General features: G+C 40.7%; 1 protein-coding gene and 1 pseudogene across 1 annotated transcript in view; one reads left to right on the plus strand and one right to left on the minus strand.

The window, feature by feature from the left end:
- Positions 1-21,327, minus strand: part of DNM3 (dynamin 3) — a 514,556-nt gene that overhangs the window by 181,171 nt on the left and 312,058 nt on the right. The window lies entirely within an intron of this gene.
- Positions 20,340-20,488, plus strand: LOC143928578 (U4 spliceosomal RNA; annotated as a pseudogene).

Here is a 21,327-nt window from a genome sequence, read left to right on the forward strand (position 1 = left end):
TGACGTCACCTCGTTCAGAACAATCAGATTTTCCAGCAACTTTGTGCGACTGTGTGTATGCAACACAAGTTTTGGCCAAAATCCGTCGGAAAAAATCAGACAAATTTTTTGGTCAGAATGTCTGACATAATAGAAGGGTAGGGGATAGTTGCACTTTCTTAAAGGATAAGTTCATCTTTTGTAACATGTTACATGTTACACCCATATTGAGGGCGTAACATGTAACATTACAAATCCACCGGCCTCCACACCTCCCTGGCTCCCCAAAGTCATGGGCGGTGGGGTATCCCCCCCCCCACTCTCTGCCAGAATCTGCAGAGTACGCAGCCGCGTGGGGCTCCACCTGCCTGGCTGCATTACTCATTCACAGAGTTCTGTGAATTGAAAACTACAAGATCTGGCAGCCTTTGCGGCTATTGGCTTGTAGGTCTCAATTAACTACCATGGTGCTGTTGATCGCTGTGATAGTTCACTGATGCTTCCTGTTACTGTGTATCTGCTTGGTCTTACAACGTATGGCCAAACAGCTTACACACAGGGCCTGCAAGAGCCCTGTATTGCACCCACGATCTGTTAATCATGGATGCAATGCTTTCCAGGCTCCCAATTAAAACTCCCAAAAAAAAATAAAAAAAAATTTGCATTTTGTTTTTAAAAAGGTGAATTTATCCTTTAAAACGTAACTTTACCCCTATTACACGGACGGATCCCCTTCTGTGCTAAGCGACTGGGTGACAGGTCCGTTTCCGCTCCGCTTATGCACTGCTCTATGGGAAGTTAGATGTAAATAGACCAGCTGTGCATTTACACCGACTGCCCTCCGGATCGGATCAGACCCAGATGTAGCTTGGTGTAAATGGACACAAGTCAGTTTATATGTGGAGCTCCATAGAGTAGAATGGAGGGTCCAATCAGGCCTGGCTGAAAAAGGACAGCGGAACCAAACGGACCCCTCGTGTGAAACAGTTTGATAACAATTAATGCTCTTTCACAAAAGAACATACGTTCCACATTAATAATTATGTTATCTAGTGTGTGTTGTAAATTGCCTTCAGCAGTGCCCCTATGTCTTCTTGATGGAAGCTAGCATTTTGTTGAAGTTCAGAGCAGTCACTTCCTTATTGGAAACTCTCCCCCTCTCCTTGGTTTCAAAAGCTATGCCACTTTCTGTAATTAAAATGTGTACATTTCCAGCCTTGCTTATATGTCTTGGCTCAGATAGAGAGGAAGGCTGACAGGGAGAAAGGAGAGAATAGCAGGGAGCTAAGACACTGTCCTTGTAAGTTTAACTCTTTTGTGTCTCCCTGGCAGCAGAGTTTATCTTGTCACCTCTCCTGCTTTTCTTTCCTTACTCCCTAATCTGTCCTCAATTAGCACAGTCCGTGACATTCCTGTTTATTTTTTCCCTCTTCAGTAATGATAAATCAAAAGTTGTCAGTTGACAACCCTTTATTGGCTCTTACTTTAGGCACAGTGTTGAGAATAAACAGCAACTGAGCATGTGCAGACCAGGGTGAGACAGTGCCTAACTGGAATTTAAACAGTATAGGCATTCGTTTTTATTGTTTTACATAGCTATACTAGCAAAAGGGGCAAGCCTGAAGTGATCTGTCAGGGCTTAATTTTCTCCACTTTAAAGCTCCACTTTAATCTTTTGCCCCCACCTTGCCTAGATCTACTTAGCCTCTTTGCCTCCTGCTAATGAAAGGGATTGACCATAAGGGAAAGTGATATCACAAAAAGGAAGATGTAGGGTGGAACTAGGAGGAGCTACACTGAACTATACAACATCGTGCATGTCCTTATCTGACCATACTGTAGATAGATCAAAATTTGGCTGGTTCAGCAGGGCTCCCTGTCCTCTCACATGGCTTTGCAGTCTCACATTCCCCACCCTGTGTCCTCTCTCTCATGCCCCATAGAGCAGAGCTGAGTTCAATGTTCCCCCAGCCAGAGTCCCAGGACACCCCAAGTCACCTGCCTTCTTCCCTATCTACAGAGCCCTCCGGTGTACACTTCTCACGGACAAAGTGCTTCCCACACCCTGGCGCAGTCCTATGAAAACTGGCTCCCCGGAGAACACTGCAAGGCTCGTCAGCCAGCTCCTCCCCCATCACAGAGAGATCACCCCTAGAGAGCCCATGGAGAAGAGGATTGCCCTGTCCATGCTGCAGCTGGAGTGAGCCTAGGTGCAATGCTGTATGCTGGATTTTGGTAATTCGGCTTTCAGTGGGACTTAACCAATATGTGTCTCCCCATTGAGACCAGAGTCACAAGGTCCTGCCAACTGTACGACAGCTGACAGCATAGCACCGACCTCCTCACCAACTACAGCAACCAGAGACACGATATGGTGGCACTGCCAGACCTTTCTGGGCGGTATCCAGTACCTGCACTCTGGTGAGTGAGACAACCGCATCTCCTCTATGCACCACCCCATATTCCCAAGGGACAGGGACACTATCTCTAGACCATTCTGGCTGGAAAGGCCAATGCCAGCAGCTATAGGATGCCAAGATGGGGGGAGAGTGGCAAAATTACAATCCCCTGCCACTTGGGGATTGGGGGGTACAGCAGTACTTGCACAGGGTGGTTGAAAGACAGAGGGGATCTAGCAGTACTGCCACAGGGTGGCTGGAGGACGGGGGGCTAGCAGTACTAGAGTGTGGTGGAACAAAGAACCAGTGGATATAATTTGTGGGTGGAAGAAAGAAGATAAACATTTAAAAAAACACCCGCACCTAGGTATACAATTAAATATTATAATGAGCAGCCATTGTCTATCCATCCAAATGAGCAAACATAAGTAAATATTCAGGCAGTGCTTGCTTAAACTACTGGATTATACTTTTAAATATTGTGATATGTACTGTAGATATCTTTACTAAAGAAAAAGCAATCAGTGTACCAACGTAATTCTAATAACAAATAAAGTGACATAGTGCAAACTCTTTTGTGCAATATTGGGTGATTTGTGCTTTCTTCCCAGAATGTTTTCTGTATGTTCACCACGTGAGATACATAGTCACTCCACACTCACCAGATGTTGATGACTACCTTACTTTACAGCAAGGGCAGCCAACTGGGCTTGCAGGTCTCTTATTGGGGGGACCTATCCCACTTGGACATCCTCTGCTGGCCCTCACCGGTCCAGATTCAATCCTGTTGCAGTCCCAGCAATCCTTCCAGAGTGTGTTGTTTTGCAGGCAGGAAATAAATGAAGAGGTGGCCTCTCATAGTGTAAAATGCTCCTGAACATCACTTCCAGCCCAGAAAATGAAAAGCATGCTAGGGCACAGGCAGCATTCATTACTCTAAGCATCTCGTGGGCCGGTTTCTAATGTACAGTGGCACTATCTTTATTGTTTTTTATTGCTTTTATTCGTCTCTACCTGTAATTGCCTTGTATGAATAAAACTTAAGATGATTTTACATTTTAAAGAAGAAGCAGAGACCTGCAAGCCCAGTTGACTTTCCTTGCTGTAAAATAAGGTAGTCAACAACATCTGGTGAGTGGTATCTCTCACGTGGTGAACATACAGAAAGCATTCTGGGATAAAGCAATAATCCCCTAATATTGCACAGAAGACATTGATGTTTGCACTGTGTCACTTTATTCAATTCAGTAGATTACCTTTGGATCTGGGGAGGGGGATTCAAAAATAATATAATTTTTTCTAATTTCTGACAAAATTGGCAACAGTTGCACTGTTGGAGATTTCATTTTACCAACCACTTAAAAAGATGCAGGAGTTTTGAGTGGTTGGTTGCACGTCAGTTCTTTAGTCTTATCAACTATGTAACCCTGTAATTCCATCTCAGTATAATTCAGTATAGTTGTGCAGTGGTGCTACATTACACATCAACCTGTAATGCTAGTGCAAAGGATAGTTAAATTACTGGTGCACCATTGGTCACTTTTAATGCCACAGCATGCAAGGGCCTTTGTAAGTCCCTTTAAATCACATCAGGTAAAAATCACATCAAGTAACTACGAAATAAACCTTGTGATTAACACAAACACAATTGCCTCTTCTTTCAAAGGACCACACAAAAAAAGCAACATTCTATTTCTACAGGGCTGTATTAAATCAAATATGTGAAGCTACTATTCCTATGAGAGGCAATGATACCTATTAAGACACAAAGACTTTGCAACACGCATAGAGTAGATAGATCTGCCATAGTATCACCTATATTTATCAGCTGAAGACAAATTTATAGAGAGAACAAAAATCTACATAAAACAATAACAAGTTTTCAGCTTTAATCATAAACTTTTATTAGACTAATCAGAGGATAGAAGTTAAACAGAAGGAAGCCATGTATAAGTGAGACTGAGAATGCTTAGTGTCTCAAAGATTTGAAATGTGGGGGATTTAATCTAAGACATTTCTGGTCAGCTACGGCAACTTCACTCATATAATAAACAAACCAAAGTCAGAAGAAAGCACTGGGGTAACTGAGTCACAAGAAAGGTATTCATTAGATTTCCTCAATCTGCAAATAGGACCGGTTTGCTGGACTCAAGTGAGTGTGTCTCAGCACTGACTCATACATGAGCCGTCTTCATGTTGCTTTGGGCTGAAACATTAACACAGAGGTCTGGATCCAGCATGTTTTCAATGTATCAGCTTTACAGTACAAGATGCAATCACAATTTATTTTACTAAAAATATCTTACACATGTATATGCACACACTTTACATAGAAACATAGATGAATGCATTGTGTTTTTGAAGCTACTTTTTGATTCATGGTTCAGAATATACAAATATATTGACCTATTTTTTGATGGATTGCAAACATCATGGAGGATGAAACATCATCAGAATATAATTAGAATGTAAAAAGTGAAAAACAAAGGGGTAGATTTACTAAAACCGGTGCGGAGAAGAACCGGTGCAGCTGTACATAGAAACCAATCAGCTTTTAGGTTTTATTGTCAAAACTTAACTGAACAAGCTGAGGTTCGAAGCTGATTGGTTACTATGCACAACTGCACCAGATTCTGTGTGCACCAGTATTAGTAAATCTCCCCCCAAAGTGTACCGTAAATACATAGTAAGTTGCAAAAGAACGTATTCATCGTTTTGTGTATTGTGTGACAGAATTATTCTAAAGTCAATGCACAAAAAAATAGCTTATAGGTTTAATGTCTTTTACAAAAACCTGTGTGCCACACAGTAAACTAACGTACAAAACTTATCCATCCATTTTCAACACATCTGTGTCCACATGATAAATGGTCTGAAGGTGCAAGAGTTTTGTTTGCAAGCATGATTCTGTATTCGTTTGAATAAAATATGCATGGCTTTCAACTGTCCCAGATTTTGAGGGACTGTCCCTGATTTGGAACATAGTCCCTCTTTCCTCCTCATTTGTCCCTCATTTTGGTCTGATCTATGTAGTTGTATCTAAAGTGCACTTTTTATGTTTCAAAAAGTTTTTCACAGTGTTAAACCTTTCATCCAATTTCTAAATTGCTGCATTTGTAAATGTCAAAAGCCAATATAAAGGAATAGTAGTGGTAAAAAAAAGCACTTGTGGGTTTAACCATTTTTTTATTTATTTCATTCTCCATTTAGGGGCCGTGGCAGGGGGTCCTTCATTCCTATCTCAGAAGGTTGGGGAGTATGAAATATGTATTAAAAATAGCTTGCATACTGATTGCTAGCCTTTTTTTTACATAACCCTTCTATGGTCCATGATATACCCAAGTATCTTTTACTAAATTTTTAACATTGCAACACTGTGCAATGTTTTATATATATATATATATATATATATATATATATATATATATATATATAAAACATTATTGGGCCCATAGCCCATAGTTCTCTATTCCCTATCTTTAAATTGCAATACTGACCAGTGTAATTTTTTAACAGCTGCCCTTAGTACATACTACTGATTGATTGCTTTCATAGAAAGCTGAACAAAGGGGCTGCATTTTTTATACCCTTACCTTTATTCAGAATGATTTGGGACATGCTGTTGCTGTCTGGATACAGGTGCTTGGAACCAAAAAGTCCTGGTTATGTTTATGCTGTTGCTGTGCCCGGTATATTCCCCTCATATATGCCCATTACACACACATGATCACTTACAGATTTGATATAAGAAAAGCAACCACGCCCAATCCCGTTCTTTAGCCACATATCTCAAATGGCAGATTCATGAATAATATTTCAGCAATCACATACATCTTTCTGATCATCCCCACAATCCAAGTCAGTGATTTTGCCTAGATTTATTTTTATTTAGGATGATTTGCCACAAACTATTTTTGCCTGAATAAATCTACTTGTGACCAAAACAGTGCTGGATCCATGTGTTTCCTGGGGCCATGACAAGTGAATGATCCAATTATGTGTGTTACAGTGCCCTGCATTTTACCTATTCACCTATACCCATTAGGCACATGTCAATCACACCCAGCACTCATATAAGAAAAAGCACCAATGCCTAAGCCCAGCTTTAGAGCCATGTGTCTCATATAACAGACTCAAGAATTTTCTTTTGGCCAACAACTCTCACCATCTTTAAAACCATATCTTAAATAAATAAACCTTGTCCTCAATAATATCATATTTCTGCTTGTGTCTCTGCATAACATGCGATTTACACTACATACATGATGTATATCAGATTTGTACATTAATCTCTTTATTGGCAAATGATGACATGGGACTATTCAAGGAAAAAGAGGAAACTGTAGTAAATTCAAGAGGAGTCTGCTTTGCCAGAACAATTTTCAGGCATACTGTGATAATGATTTAAATAGACTAATGGCTTTATAAATAGCTATGGCTATCAGTCCAGATAAGAGTAATTTTAAAGATATACAGTGCATCCGGAAAGTATTCACAGCACTTCACATATACAATTCTGTCTCGGAGGTCTACAGACAATTCCTTGGATTTCATAGCTTGGTTTGCGCTCTGACATGCACTGTTAACTGTGGGACCTTATATAGACAGGTGTTTGCCTTTCCAAATCATGTCCAATCAACTGAATTTTGGGGGGGAGCATTTTATATGGGGGTAGGAGTTGTATGTTTGTGAAAAGTAGACTATGATTGTTCTGTAAGTGAAGAAGGCTTGCCCACATCAGTACCTATATGTGCACCTGAGAGGCATAGTCAATGTTTATGCCATGTCTTTCAATTATAGAATCATGATTTTTTTGTTGTGTGCACATGACAGGTAAGTGTTAAGAATTATTCTCAGTCTTCATGTTTCAATGTGTGCTTCAGAGCTTCCTATGAACGTTTTTTTGCAGAGCCAGCAATCATAACCACACCAATGGAACACAGTATTAAGTGACTGTGGGCAAGTTTGCTGGCTGCATAGTTTAAACTTACAACACATGTTTAAATAAATCTTACATAATAGATATAGTCATAAAAGAGAACACGATTCAATGTGAATGGGAAATGCAGTAAAATAGTGCACTGTGGTATCATTATGAATGTTAATACTCACCTGCTTTACTATCAACGTCAAATTTAAAGTATAAGGATGTAGAGTGTGAATATAGTGTGAACATAAGGCAGAAAACTTGATATTAGACCGCAGTCCATGAACTTTATGGGCACATAACACTCACAAATCACTTTTATTATTGCACATTTAGCATCATGAAATCAATTAAAACACAAGAAGTACATTAGCATAATGACCCTATGTGTCAATAAGGATGGTAGCCCCTAATAAAATCTACAACAGTATTTGCAGAAAATAGCAAGCATGAATAATGTACAATTGGGAATGCCACCAATCTTTTACATAAAGCTTTGCATGTTTCGCGTAGTTCGGCTTCTTCAGGAGCAGAGGGTGCAAAAATAAGAATGCTACAGAAAGATGTCGACTGAGGGAAAAAGGGGGGCAAGAGCTGTAACACCAGTAAAATTCATATACTAGGCAAACACAGAGGGCTCATAAACCATCAAGGATTAGGCAGATGTTTACATATACAGGCATACCCCACTTTTAAGTACACAATGGGGTTTGTTTACTAAACCTGGAAAGTGCAAAATCAGGCTCACTTCTGCATAGAAACCAATGACCTTCCAGGTTTTATTACCAAAGCTTAATTGAACAATCTGGGGTTAGAAGCTCATTGGTTTCTATGCAGAAGTGAGCCTGATTTTGCACTTTCCAGCTTTAGTAAATAAACCCCATTGTGTACTTAAAAGTGGGGTATGCCTGTAGCTACAAAACTCGATTACAGGTAGTAGAAGAGTCTCCCTTATAGTCCACACTCAACTATCCCATTTCCAATCATTATCACAGGTAGCAGAGCTTGGAATATGCATAACAATCCAGGTAATTTACAAAAAACATAGCCAAATATGTTCATGCAGGGAACTCACCATATACACCATCATATGGAAATCGCTGAAAGACCTGCATCTGTGAGCCTACATAAGGAACAACGCCTTGTATCCTCCTACATAGAGTCTGGGGTCCCCCACCAAGTCCCTGCATTGGCCTAGTATATGCATTTTACTAGTGTTTCAGCTCTTGCCCCCCTTTTTTCCCCCAGCTGACGTCTTTCTGTAGCATTCTTATTTTTGCAACATGTCGAGCTTTATGTAAAGGATTGTAGGCATTCCCAATTATTGATATTCTACATTATTTATGCTTGTTGTTTTCTGTGAGCACTATGATTTATGATTTCTTGGCCATTTTTCAGAGAATATGTTTGATAACACAAAAACTTTTCTTTCACTCATGGTTAGTGTTTTGCTGAAGCCATTTATCATCAATCAACTGCGTTTACTCTTTTTAAATCATAATGGCAACAGAAACTACCCAAATGACCAAAAGTTTACATATCCCAGTTCTTAATACTGCGTATTGCCCCCTTTAACATCAATGACAGCTTGAAGTAATTTGTGGTATTTGTGGATGAGGCTCTTTATCTCCTCAGATGGTAAAGCTGCCCATTTCTCTTGGCAAAAAGCCTCCAGTTCCTGTAAACTCTTGGGTTGTCTTGCATGAACTGCACGTTTGAGATCTCCCCAGAGTGGTGATATTGAGGTCAGGAGACTGAGATGGCCACTCCAGAGCCTAGACTTTATTCTGCTGTAGCCAATGACAGGTCGACTTGGCCTTGTGTTTTGGATCATTGTCATGATGGAATGTCCAAGTATGTCCCATGCGCAGCTTCCTGGCTGAGGAATGCAAATGTTCCTTCAGTATTTTTATGATAACATACTGCAATATTCTTGCCATCAATTTTGACCACATTTCCTGTGCCTTGGTAGCTCACACATCCCCAAACCATCAGCGATCCACCTCCGTGTTCCACAGTAGGAATAGTGTAAAATTCATCATAGGGCTTGTTGACTCTTCTCCAAATGTAGTGTGCATGGTTGTGGCCAAAAAGCTCAATTTTGGTGTCATCACTCCAAATTACTTTATACCAGAAGGTTTGAGGCTTGTCCCTATGCTGTTTGGCATATTGTACGTGGGATACTTTGTAGGATTTTATTAGTAATTGCTTTCTTCTGGTGACTCGATCATGCAGCCCATCTTTCTTCAAGTTCCTCCTTATTGTGTATCTTAAAACAGCCATACAACTTTTTCAGAGAGTCCTGTATTTCACCTGAAGTTATTTGTGGATTTTTGTTTGCATCCCGAACAATTTTCCTCGGAGTCGTGGCTGAAATTTTAGTTGGTCTACCTGACCGTAGTTTGGTTTCAACAGAAACCCTCATTTTCCACTTCTGATTAGAGTTTGAACACTGCTGATTGGCATTCTCAATTCCTTGGATATCTTGTTATATCCCTTTCCTGTTTTATATAGTTCAACTACCTTTTTGCGACAATTCTTTTGCTTTCCCATCACTCACCAGAAACATCAGTGCAGCACTGGATGTAAGATGCAAGTGTCTGTCAGGAGCCCAGAAACTCATTGACCTTTTATACACACACACACACACACACACTAATTACAAGAAAACAGATCACAGGTGAGGGTGGTTACCTTTAATAGCCATTCAAACCCCTTTGTGTCAACTTGTGTGCATGTTATCCGGCCAAAATCACCAGGGCATGTAAACTTTTGATCAGGGTCATTTGGGTAGTTTCTGTTGTCATTATGATTTAAATAGAGTAAACACAGATGACTGATAATAAATGGCTTCAGCCAAACACTAACCATGAGTGAAAGAAATGTTTTTGTGTTATCATTCCTATTCTCTGAAAAATAACCAAGAAATCAATAATTCTGCCAGGGTATGTAAACTTATGAGCACAACTATAGGTATAATATACTTCTGTACTTGTATACTGCGGGAGGGGGGGTCTGAACTTAGTGGGGGGTCTATACTGAGAGAGGGGGTCTGTACTTAATGGGGGTGGTTCTGCAGTTAGTAGAGGGGGGCCATACTGAGGGGGGACTATAGTTGGTGGAGGGGGGTGACACCATTTTTTTTTCTGCAACGGGTGATACCAACCCTAGTGACGCCACTGCTAAGTAAGGACAATAGCTTCCCACAGATCTCTTTCTCTCTATTTACAATGGTTACAGATCGCTTTTTTTGTATTTAAAAATGGTTAGATAATAACTGTCATTTACCCAAAGATATAGTAGCAATGGCAAGGTGCAGAACTGTAAGCTTCATATTTAATCTAGCATTGTGTTTCTCTATCAGAAACATATGTATCTCCAGCAGCAAATAACCCAATCTCTGACCATCCCTGGCAGTATGTCTGCAGTCTCTGACCATCTCTGGTAGTATGTCTGCAGTCTCTGACCATCTCCTGTATCATGTCTGCAATATCTGACCATTTCCCGTCTCATGTCTGCAAACTCTGACCATCTCCTGTATCATGTCTGCATTCTCTGACCTTCTCTGGTATCATGTTTGCATTCTCTGACCCTCTCTTGTATCATGTCTGCATTCTCTGACCCTCTCCTGTATCATGTCTGCATTCTCTGACCCTCTCCTGTAGTATGTCTGCAGTCTCTGACCATCTCCTGTTTCATGTCTGCAGTCTCTGACCATCTCCTGTATCATGTCTGCAGTCTCTGACCATCTCCTGTATCATGTCTGCAGTCTCTGACCATCTCCTGTATCATGTCTGCAGTCTCTGACCATCTCCTGTTTCATGTCTGCAGTCTCTGACCCTCTCTTTTATCATGTCTGTATTATCTGACCCTCTCCTGTAGTATGTCTGCAGTCTCTGACCATCTCCTGTATCATGTCTGCATTCTCTGACCATCTCCTGTATCATGTCTGCATTCTCTGACCCTCTCTTTTATCATGTCTGTATTATGTGACCCTCTCCTGTAGTATGTCTGCAGTCTCTGACCATCTCCTGTATCATGTCTGAATTCTCTGACACTCTCTTTTATCATGTCTGCATTATCTGACCCTCTATTGTATCGTTTATGCATTCTCTGACCCTCTCTTGTATCATGTCTGCAATCTTCGACCCTCTCCTGTAGTATGCCTGCAGTCTCTGGCCCTCTCCTGTAGTATGTCTGCAGTTTCTGACCATCTTCTCTAGTATTTTGGGGGGTGACTGGAGCTCATCTTTAAGTTGTCTGCAGGGTAGACACATGCAGAGAGTGGTGTCTTTTTAAGAACAGATAAAATAAAAAAATGAAATTCTGCTGATTACTTGAATTTTTTTGATGATACCATGGGCAGCAATTGTGATGCATCGCAGAATCAAATCAAATCGAATTGTTGACATGATAATCGTAATCAAATCAAATTGTGAGACCAGTGAAGATGAGCACCTCTACTAACAAGCATGTAGATTTATTTTAGGTTAAATAACCTAGAATCTAAATTTAAGGCCCCTTTCATACGGACGGATAGAATGGTGCTTTTAGCTGCGGATTTTCTAGTTTTCTACTGCAGCTAAAAGCACACAATGCTTTCCTATGGCCCCATTCACACACAGCGTTTAGCTGCAATTTCGTTACATGTGGTTCGGTGCAAATAGAAGAAATAGAATTGAATGCGTCCAGGTGCGATGTAGCGCAGCTATATGCATATAACCGCAGGTAATCGCAGTCTTTTGTGTCAACTGCGGATAGCAGTGTGAGAAGGGATTCAAGGGACCAAAAAAAAAAAGGGTTGCTATGGGAATTACTATATTAGATAACTGCAGCTGAACGCAACTGCACAGAAACGCACGTAAATGTAGGTAATCGCACTGTACAAATACAGCTGATCGCTGTGCCTGGAGTCTTGAATTTCACAGAAAAAAATAAACATGCTAAACTGCGGCAGAACAGCCGTCCGTGTGAAAGGGGCCTAAAATATATCTAAAAGCAGTACTCTCATAGAAAATTCCTATAAAATAATGAGAACTATGGACCATCTCTAAAATCATATGCATTTCAACCAAGGTATTCTAATCATGCTTGATAATCCGATCATGTGTGGGCTAGTCCGATCGTTTAAAAAAAAAAAATCCAACGGACCTAGAAATAGAACATGTTTCAAATCTATCCGATGGACTCAATTCCGACGGACTAAAATCAGAAAAAATGTTCATCTGTATGCTGGTCCGACGGACCAAATACGATGCAAGGGAAGCTATTGGCTACTGGCTATTGAACTTCCTCATTTAGTCCCGTTTACGTCACCATGTTCCAAACGAACGCACTTTCGAATTGACTTAGTCGGTTCATGTGTGGCCAAGTCCGTTCATTCGGAAAGTCCGTCAGGAAGACCGTCGGACCTAGTCTGCCGGAAACTCTGGTCGTGTGTACGCGGCATTACACTGGTGATTAGACAACCAACCTTACAGACAACTAAAAAGATAATTGGGTCATGCTGTTGGTTTTTCCAAGTAGTAATGGCCTTACAACTATGCAGGCACCATCAGCTAGGGGACCAATCAGCCAAAGCTCAAGTTACCCCTAGCAACCTCTGGAGGAACCCTAGGGTTCCACAGAACCCTGGTTAAGAATGTCTAGTCTAGCATATTTCACATTACAATCCCCATTATCATTGATTAACTTTAAAAACCCCTTTGTACCTAAAGGTTAAAATTGACAGCATCAGCTAACTTGGTTATAATGCAAGACTATTTGGTCGAATACCTACAAAACAGGGCATAACATGCTTCAATTTGGTACACTGATTTATTAGAAACCATGGTCTGTTTTTAACAGATTGACAAATGCACAATATAAAATATACTGTATATTTTTAAAATTCTTGTATACATTTAATATTTTTTTATGTCATTTTACTTGAAGATTACATATTAAAGAAAGACACGCTTCCATGAATAAAGCCTCCAGCCTGCATTTGTTTTCAATGTCACAGTTGACATCATGAGCACATGATCGAAGATCATTCGGATTGCTTTTAGATTATTGGTGGGGGCTGTAGCTGTCCGTGACAGGAAATTGACACTCACAGTGTCCGCTGCTACCTGTCAAAAGGGAAGAAAACACTTTATGTCCCTTTCAACTTAGGTATTAATACCCAAAACTTTTTTTTTAGTTTTGGATAAAAAGTGGAAAACTTAGAACTCATGTCAGGTTTTATGGCTATCTAGAGAACCACTAAACAAATTTCCCCTCACTGTCTGTCCTAGAGACAATGTTTTCCTAGACATGAATTAAAGCCCCATTCAAACTTTGCGTAGTGGGAACTCATGTTCACGCTCATGATTTTCATGCAATTCTGCCTGTCGCACATTAGGCAACCTATTCACTTCAATGGGTGAACAGGTATGTTGCGTTAAATAAAATAAACAGTAAATAAATAATATAATCAAGTGAGCCCAAGAGTCACAAACGTGACAAAAAAGTGAAAGTTTTAGTATTGTGTCAGGAAGTGGAATGGAGCATGCACACTGCCATTCCGCTTCCTGTTCCAGACTGCATTGTGTCGGTGGATTTGCATTGACTGACCAGAGTCTGCCAAGCTTTCTATCCCGTAAAAGAACCCTGATGTCTTCCCTGGTGGTGGCTTGAAGTTTCTGTTGAGCGGACCTTTTTACAGACGTGGATTTTTCCAGACATACACCTCTTAATAGGTGGTCAACGCTCTTTGGTAAGAGCACATCCTATTTTTTGGTGGTGTTCTAACAAGGTGGAGGAAGTTTGTGACACACCAGTCAAACTTTCACTTTTTTGTCACATTTGTGACTTTTGGACTCACTTGTTTATATTATTTATTTACTGTTTATTTTATTTAAGAGCAACATATCTGTTCACCTATTTAATTTTTGTGATAATATCTCACTTGATTGTTGCAGCTGTATATATATATTTTTTGTTTTTATCATAAGCGCAGTTTATTTTAGATTTTTTATTCACTTCAATGGCCTGCCCTATTTGCGTTTGTTGCCCAAAGGAAGCTTCCGCTTCTATTTGGGCAACAAGCTTCATGCGATTTTTAAGATGCGATTTGTGCGACAATTGCGGCACAACAGCACCACATTTGGGGTGCCATTTAGAATGAATGGCACCCAAATGAGCACCGTGCATTTTGCAGCGATTGAAAGGATAGCAATTGCCATGCGATTTGTAATCGCAGAAAGAATTGCACTAATTCATAGTTTTATAGATGGCAAGGTTGAATAAAAATACTAGTCCATCTAGTTCAATCTGTGTAGGTGTGTGTATGTGTGTGAGAGTTTATGTTTATTTATTATTTATTTAATTTATGTTTATGTCAATACAATTTTCCATATACTTGATATTGCATTCACTAAGATGCCTAAAGCCCCATACACAATATCAAATTTTCTGCTGTTTTTTGTCTTCAGATTTACCAAAACCATATAATATGAGGTCAAACCTTAGGAGTTTCAATTTGTATGCAATCAGGCAGGCCCTTGCACTACATGGTTTTGGTAAATCTGAAAACAAAAATCAGCAGAAAATCTGATAGTGTGTATGGGGCTTAAGAGTTTTTTCTTAAAATTACAAGATTCCAAATTCTCAGGTGTGCATGGGACCTAAGGAAACATCTGCAACAGGGAAATCAACAACAATAAAAAGCTGTCAAAGGTTGATTAAAAAAATCATTTTTTCTTCTGTCTGTATTGCTATTGGAGAGATTTTGCATTACTTCATGCCCTGAGGACAACCTTTTTATCAGAAAAGAAATGAAGGAATCTGTCTAACTGAGCCTCCGACTGCAGAAAAACCTGATAGGAGTCCACATCTTTCCCTACTCTATCCAAAATTAAAGAAAGCTTTAAATACACATTAAAGATTAAAAAAAAAAAAAAAAACAAGAACATAGTAATGTTCTCATATACAAATTTTTATTATAGTTAGAATTTTTGTGCAGACCATAAACATTTCTAACAAGGTCCAAGAATGTTGAACTGCTGGGGGATATGCACCCTAATGCCATGTACACATGATCAAACTATCTGGCGGACTTGGTCAATCCGCCTTTTTTTCCCCAAAAGTCCGGCAGACTTAGAAAGTAGTTTTGACTCAAAAATTCGGCCGTTTGTGTGCTAAAGGAAGAAAGCGGAGGCCCGGCAAGAAGAACCGAAGAGGGGGACAAGACCCCCGAAGAGGGGGACAAGATCCCCGAAGTTGGAAGAAGACCCCTGGGCAGCGACGAAGAAGAAAGCCGGGCTCCTCCGCTAGTAAAAAGAGCTAGCAGAAGATAGCGGAGGAGTCCGGCGAGAAGACCCCCAGAGCTGTGCAATAAATTTGAAACCCTTGTGTGGTGTTTTTTTTTTTTACATTTTTTTCACCAGGTGAATGGGTAGGGGTACATTGTACCCCATACTCATTCACATAGGGTGGGGGGGCGGTATCTGGGGGCCCCTTTATTAAAGGCGGCTCCCGGATTCCGATAACCCCCCACCCGCAGACCCCGACAACCAACGCCCAGGGTTGTCGGGAAGAGGCTCGTCCTCATCAACATGGGGACAAGGTGCTTTGGGGTGGGGGGGCCGCAGGGGCCCCTTCCCCAAAGCTCCCCCCCATGTTGAGGGCACGAGGCCTGGTAAGGCTCAGGAGGGGGGGCACTCGCTCGTCCCCACCCCCTTTCCTGACTGGCCGGGTTGCGTGCTCAGATAAAAGTCTTATATGGACCTTGGGGGGGACCCCCTCGCTGTTTTTTCGGTGTAGGGCTTCCCCTTTAAGTCCATACCAGGTGACGGGGCTAGCGACGTGTCAATCTCGCCGCCAAAGGCGGCGACATTGACCTTCTGCACTAGTTCCGGCTACCTGGAGCCGCGTTCAAAATGAACGGACTTTTCTCCGTGTGTGGGCAAGTCCGTTCATTTTCAAAAGTATGGCGGACTCCCACCATAGTCCGGCGGACTAGGTCTGGTTGTGTGTGGGCAGGTCCACTCGTTCGGAAAGTCCGGCTGACTTTGTCCACCAGACTAAGTCCGCCAGATAGTCTGACCGCGTGTACGTGGCATTAGAATACTAATCTTCGAATATTCTAAAAATGTTATGTTTTCTGTGCAATGATTATTTGGGTGAAAAATGTTGAACTACATTTAAAAGAATGTTGCAACAGTCTGAATTCTGCAACTGGAAATTAAAGCAGAAAGCAGAGAGTTCTACTGAGAAGTGTATACCCAGAATGAATATAATAGCTAAGACTATCTCAGTCAATGCGTGAAATAAATACTTTAAAAAATGCACTTCACTTGCAGTACAAGGCCATTAGTATTTTAGCTGGTAGAACATGATGGAAATCTTAGACTATGTGAGAATAGTGTGTGTACTATGTGAGAATAATGTGAGTGTTGGTTGAATTTGAATTGTACCAAAGTGGTAGTATTTATGCAATATAATTTTACAATTAGACAAGATTTATGTTCACTTTAAAGTTTTAAGAACTGTTCACCATGTCCATTTTAATGACAATATAGAGTTATGACCTTAGTAGCAATCAACCAAAACCAGCAGCTTAAAAGAAAGCAGTGAACATTGACATTGCCTCAGTCATGTGCTTATGTTCTGTCTGCGTGAAAATGTGTCTAATTAGGACACGTTTTGAACATTTATATTACCAATGAACTTTTTGGGTACTTTTTTTCTGATTCCTTGTTATTCATATTTAATTAATGAGTTAAAGTAGATAAAGTCTGTGAACTTCTGCCTTACAGAAATAACAGTCTGTGTAGGAAAAATAGGTAAAGCAGGGATACAGTAATGCAAACTGCAGACATCCAACGGCAACTCATATTATTCTGCTTCAAATAAATCTGTAACCTATTTAAATAAACTATTCAAAGCAACCTATATGCTTTATAGCAGGCACCTGAATGTGCCACATCCCACATTAACAGTTTATGTCTGCCTTCCCATTGTAGTGCTAAATACCCGGTAAAAAACAAACAAAACAAAAAAATCTCATATGTGATAATCATGCACTTCCATCCATTTGTTTTTCCTCCTAAAACGCAGTGCTCAACCTATCACTAGGCAACATGGAAGAAAAGACAAGGACACATCTTTTGTTATTCTAAACTAACACTAGGCCTAAGCACCTAATATTAAATTATTTGGCATCTCTGGCTGCCTGCTATACAGCCCATGGTTACTGGAGTTTCTTTGAAAAGGTTACAGGTTTACCTTAATTAAATGCAATAGAATTCTACACTACTCTTTGTAGCTGCTGTCCTGCAGTGCTGAACTGGTTAAGAGCTGCATCAGCAAGAGGAGGGAGCTGCTGAACAAGAAGAGTTAAAAACTGAGTCAAGCAGCACTGCACTGTGGGAACTGTAGCCCAGAGGAGAGAGACTCTACTGTAATCAAGAACCTTTGAACTGCCATTCCCAGAGAGAAAATGCCAAGAGGAGGGGAAAGTGCTGCATTTTCTCAGGCTGTACAGGAAGAAGCTTCCTCTTGCCATGAGGGAGACTGGAGAGTGCACATTGCTGTCCAGTGTGCACCATCACTGCAGCATATCGGCAGCCTGACGAAATCCAAGTTCTGAGTTAGGGGCTGATGATAGTCATAGTCACCTTGGCGCAGAGCAGAGAGTGGACTAATCACTGTTTGTGCCTGAATGGTGAGTTGCTGGGACTAGTGAGCTGCTGCTGTGGGGATTTACTATTTGCAGCTAGAAACACTGAGCTCTTTAGGAACTGACCATACAGCCATCTAGTAGCCTTACTGCCGCCTGAAGGCTTGTTTTTCTCACATTTACCAATGGTATAACTGGGCCCCAATGCTAGCCAGCTGAAGAGTGAGGACTAAATACGGTTCTTTTACAGCTACTACACAGAGATTTTCATCTACTGCTTATGCTAAGAGGTACCTCTCAGTGGACATTCCACCATATCCTAGCAATTCTCCTAGAGTGCGCCCTAGTCTAGTTATAGTATTAATATTCACATTGCAGTTAATGCTTTTCTGCACTGTTTATTGCTGACTTTGCTGATTTATGAGGTAATCCTAGTCTAGTGGTAGAGAACTCTATTCTATGTGAGAAGACAAACAAAAGGGGGTCTGAATATGTTCTTTAGTTAGAGGAGAGTCTTAATGCGGCCTCTAGCTAGGACCCTATACTTACCCTCTGTACTTTTATGTCCTTTCTTCTTCTCATGTGTATTTCCCCCTCTTCCTCCCTTTTTTACATTTCTTGATATTCTTTTGTTGTTCCTGAGCAATTCGATTTTTGACCTTATATTATATGTTATTGAAAATAAACATAGAACTGATGTATAGTACTCTGTGACTGTAGTTTTTTTGCCCTTTATTGCCTTCCCCTCGCCAGAGGTCTTTTGGCTTAGAGTACCTGACATAGGCAGCCTCCACATAGGTTCACCTGTGTTCTTGGATAGGGGGACCTATGTGTTTTCCTTTATCGCCCAGGTGAGTTGTGAGCTAATTTTTTTCACCCTCTGTGGCTGGGGGTTGCCTAGAAACCCTCTGGGAAGTTTGTGTGTGTCAGCACCCTCTTCCAGTTGGGCCAGATACTAAGTTATTATGGCACCTGTCGACACCAGAAGTGATGCGCCTGTTCGCCGTAAGTTGGGCAGAGAATGACGAGGAGTGAGGACCTGTTATTTCCCTCTACCCCTAGGCAGAACTGACCTCTTTTTTGGCGTCCCAGTGCCATTTTTTACACGGACCTTTGGGATTGGCCATTGATCCCCTTGGGGTCACTATATATAGGAAACATTTATTCACAGCTTTGGAAAGAAAAAAGGGGACAAAAATAGAGAAAAAGATGAAAGCATCAAAAAGAACTGAGCAAAATTCAAGAGCTTACCAGTAAAAAAAAAACAGATGGATAAGTGTCTCCAATGGACACTTATTCATCTGTTTAGTTTACCAGTAAAAAAAAAGATGTTTTTTTTTTTTTTACTGGTAAGCGCTTGAATTTTCCCCAGTTGGTTTTGATGCTTTGATATTTTTCTCTATTTTTGTCCCCTTCTTTCTTTTTTTGCTTGCTTATCACTTTTATATTTTACTTTTTACTTTTGTAGATCGATTCGATATATGGCTGGCCTGTTTTTGCTGACAGCCCCATAATTCCCCTACATACTCAGGGATATTTTAGGGCTTGGTTATATTATCCAACATTGGTGATATTCATCATACTTGGACTTGGAGGTCTTTGTTATACTTAGGTAATGTATGTATATATCATTTATTTCTGCCCATACTGTACAGTATTTCCTCTTTTTTTACTCTTTTTCTCTTCATAATTTTCTTGCCTTTCTTCCTTACTGTGAAACTCCATTGGCGTGCTTTGTACTCCAACATTTTGGATTTCGGGTTGTTGGGGAATGGACTCATCTTCTTCAGAAATATGCTGATTATGTACTGGTCCTGTAAGTTGCCGGTTGTCCTTATATGTACTGTTTTTCTTTCTTGACACTATTCTTTTATGTTGTAATTGACTTACCCGTATTTATCGGCGTATAACACGCACCCCAAGTTTAGGAGGGAATTTTAAGGAAAAAACTTTTAGGAGGGAAATTTAAATGTCAGCTAATGTTTTGTAAAAATGGCGCTGCCGAGATGTCCTGTGTATCTCGGTGGCGCCCGGAAGTTCTTGGCGGCTTCCGGCCGCTCTTAGACCTTCTCGGCGGCTTTCGGCCACCTCGGCCCTTCTTGGTGGCTTTCGGCCGCTCTCGGCCCTTCTCGCCGGTTTTCAGCTGCCGAGAAGGGACAAAGGCGGCCGAAAGCCACCGAGAAGGTCCGTGAGCAGCGAAGGCCCAAAAATCGCGTGGAAATCGCGGAGGATCGGCGTATAACAGGCACCTGCAATTTTTCCCTTATTTTAAGGGGAAAAAAGTGTGTGTTATACGCCGATAAATACGGTATATGCTTATATTGTGGAACTTTTCCACCATGATACTCATCATTCCCCTATGAAGATTAGTATCAAGAATTATAAAGCAAGCTTTGCGCAGTGGCAGTATCATAGCCAATGAGGTTCACCTGAGGCGTGATTATTGCTAAAAAAAAAAAAAAAAAAAAAAAAAGAATTATAAAGCAGTGAGGATTATATGCATTATGTATCATATTGTGGTTTTTGTCAGTTTGACAACGGACCAAACTTTGAATATGCTTTTATATGGATAGTATTATTTACACTTTTTAAACCTAGCATAATGAATATTTTGGTTTTAATTACTGTTTGATTGTCTTTTGGTGCCTTAAAAATCTTTTATTTTTCCTATTTTTCTTCTTACATTCAATTGTTGGGATGTGGCACTGCCTGAACCTACCTTCTGTGTGCTCACTTATGCTCACCATTTATTCTAACCTGTACCAATACATTGAGTTTACCAATAAACGGTCTTGTGTCTTTTTTCCTGGTACTAATTCACAGCCGTGTTAAAGGTATCTAGGTTTGCAGTAAATGCTTGCAGTAATTATTGATCAGGTGTGTCAAAGGGGCTGCGGTTGTTCTTGGAGTTGAGGCGCAAAGCAGATTACCCAAATTACCAGCAAAAGACTTGGAATGTCCTCCTTGTCAACCTCAGAGCAAGCTCCACATATCACTGCAAGTGAAACCAAAAGTGGACTCAACTTTACAGCTGAAGTCCAGGCTGGAGAAAAAGTTACCCTTATTTTGTCTGGAGGGATTAAAATAAGGTGGAATACTTACCTTTATTTCTCAGTCCTGCAGGCTTCCTCCTCTTAATTACAAACATCCTCCAAAGCCACTACACTTCACTGCCTGACTGTTGACAGCTCTCCAAAACCATCACCTACAATGTAGACCAGAAGTAGATGCTGATGGGCGCACCCACATTCAGGGAGTTTTGGACAGCTGAAGGGGCAACGGCTGCTGGGGGAGCAAGGAATAAGGTATTTTACCTTGTTCATAATCTCCTACAGAAAATTAGCTTTTAACCCTTTGGAGGAGAATTCACTTTGTCT

Source organism: Lithobates pipiens, unplaced genomic scaffold, assembly GCF_037356315.1.
Source record: "Lithobates pipiens isolate NorthernLeopardFrog02 unplaced genomic scaffold, aLitPip1_a1.2 Scaffold_23, whole genome shotgun sequence".
In the NCBI taxonomy this organism is placed as follows: domain Eukaryota; kingdom Metazoa; phylum Chordata; class Amphibia; order Anura; family Ranidae; genus Lithobates; species Lithobates pipiens.